This window comes from Octopus bimaculoides, chromosome 20, assembly GCF_001194135.2.
Source record: "Octopus bimaculoides isolate UCB-OBI-ISO-001 chromosome 20, ASM119413v2, whole genome shotgun sequence".
Lineage (NCBI taxonomy): Eukaryota > Metazoa > Mollusca > Cephalopoda > Octopoda > Octopodidae > Octopus > Octopus bimaculoides.
The window spans coordinates 40,201,090-40,203,549 of NC_069000.1; the positions used below are offsets into that span (position 1 = coordinate 40,201,090).

Consider the following 2,460-nt stretch of genomic DNA (forward strand, 5'->3'; position numbering starts at 1 on the left):
ATAAATATATATATATATATATATGTATATATATATATATATATATATCAAATAAATATGTTTATCTCTCCTTGCTAGGTAATATTTAATCCAATACAGTAGTTTTCCGTGGCTCCTCCGCTGACAAATGACACAATTGCTGAGATAATGTTGATGGAGGTATTGTTGTTGTTGGTGGTGGTGGTGGTGGCGGAGGTGGTCTTCTTCCCGCTGAGTAACTCAAGAAACATTTATCATTTACAATAAATATCTGTCTGTCTATGTTTATGTTTACGACTTAACAAACAACATCTATCGAACGATCGATCGATCAAGTCAGTCGCTCGATTGATTGATGTGAACCAGCCCGAAACCGCGATGGGGGAAAGGCATCAGCATCACATCTTCCCGTCTCTACCACCGTTATCAACGCGCAAAGCCATGTCCGTATGACTGGGAATCCTCATATTAACTATGATACATGTGTCGGTATACATCTATATGTGTTGTACGTCTGAGCAAAGCGCGCGTGTAGGTGCGTGTATGCGTGAGTGCCAGACGTTGTTCTAGTTCTGTACCCTATTTTCCTTCTACCAGGCACCCGGCGGCTGAGATTTAAAACGGGTAACATTAATACAAATAACACGATATATATATATATATATATATATATATATATATATATATATATATATATATGTGTGTGTGTGTGTGTGTGTGTGTGTGTGTGTGTGTGTGTATGTATGACAACTACATTATAGTTCTTATCACTTTCCACTCTCTCCTCTTCTAATTAATTATTATTAAACTTTTAAAACTTTTCTATCTGTCTATGTATGCATCAGACCTATATGTCCTCGTCGTGGTCGTTATTGTTGTTGTTGTTGAAGCGATGGAGAACCGAGCGTAAAAGTAATAAGGTGCCGTCCTCCACCAACACAAAACTTCTGATCTCTCAATTCCTTACAACATCGTCACCGCCGCCGCCGACGCCGCCGCACGTACAGTTTCACACACATCCACATACATACACACAAGGAAAGGGTGGGAGAAGAAACGGAGTTGCGGGAAGAGAAAGGTGCACTGAAAGAGGGTAGAGATAAAGATAGAGAGAATAAAGGAGTTGGAGTAGAGTAAGAGGATCTAAAAGTAAAAGAAAGGAGAAAGACTAAAAAGACGAGGGAGTAAGAACAGACAAAATACAGGTTTGCGAGAGAGGGAAAGCAAATGGTGGGAGTTAGAGGGATAAGAGGCGAAAGGAAGTGAAAAATATGTCTAGGGAAATAAGGAGGGGAACGTAAGGAGGTATTAGAGAGGGTGAAAGAGAGGTAGAGAGAAAGAGAGAGAGATAGGTTACGGGAATAGAAGTAAAGGGAGGGAGAAGGAGAAAGAAAGACGGGATCGGAGTAAAATGTTAAAGCAGTGGTGGAGGGGAAGGAAGAAAAAGAAGAAACAGGAGTGAGGGGGAGGAAAGTTGTGCTGCTGCTGCTGTTTGTTATGGTTTAACGTGATAGTGACGGTAGCGGGAGGAGTAGGCAGAGGAAGGGGAGAGCGGTAGAGAGGAAAAGATAAGGAAAAAAGATAATAAAGTTGAGTTTGTGTACGATGTAGTGCAACGTTGGATAGGAGCAGGTTTGATGTTGTACCGCATGCACGTATCTATGTGTGAGTGTGTGCGTGTGTGTGTGTGTGTGTGTGTGTGTGTGTGTACACAGATCTTTCTGTGAACAAAGTTTGTGTACTTTGAATATAAGCGGGAATGCACATGTGTGTGTGTGTGTGTGTGTGTGTGTGTGTGCGAGAGAGAGACAACGGTGAATGGTGTGCTAGAGGTAAATGCGTGTGTGTAATTGCTAAGTCTTTTTACACTGTAGTTCGAGATTGTTGGCGGTACATCATCAGTGGTGGTGGTGGTGTGCAGGGGGGGAGGAAGTGAAGTGAGTAGGACAGCTAACCTCACCCTGTTGTCTCGGTAGCGTGTTATGTATGTGTCGGGCTGGTGGTGTGTGTTTACGTTTTTACATTCACAAGAAGCGAGCGCTAACAGATGAGATAATCAGCACAATACAGACCTACACACACACACACACACCATCACCGAATCTCTCTCACTCACTTTGTCTTCACACACATGCACACAAAACCGCTAACACCACCACCACCACCACCTCAGGAGCAATAATCACTCACTAAAACACTTCTGCGAATCATAGGTGACTTAAGAAAATTTCGACAGCTTTGCGTGATGCAGTCAAGCGCCTAAATCAGTTAAAACATTTAACCCCACCCGTCTCTCTCTCTCTCTCTCTCTCTCCTTTCATGTTGAATTCAAATCCAGAGAAGGTTGTTCAGAAGCTTTCACACTATCACATACTATTCCCTACAGGTACAGTCGAACACGAATAGGGGCTGGGAGTCACCTTGTAAAATTCCTGAGACAGGATCCAGTAAGAGAAATGTCAAGCGGATGTGACCCCTGAG

At 42.7% G+C, this 2,460-nt stretch overlaps 1 protein-coding gene across 3 annotated transcripts in view; it reads right to left on the minus strand.

Moving 5' to 3' along the window:
• LOC106870453 (breast cancer anti-estrogen resistance protein 1) overlaps positions 1-2,460 on the minus strand; it is a 114,367-nt gene that overhangs the window by 52,847 nt on the left and 59,060 nt on the right. The window lies entirely within an intron of this gene.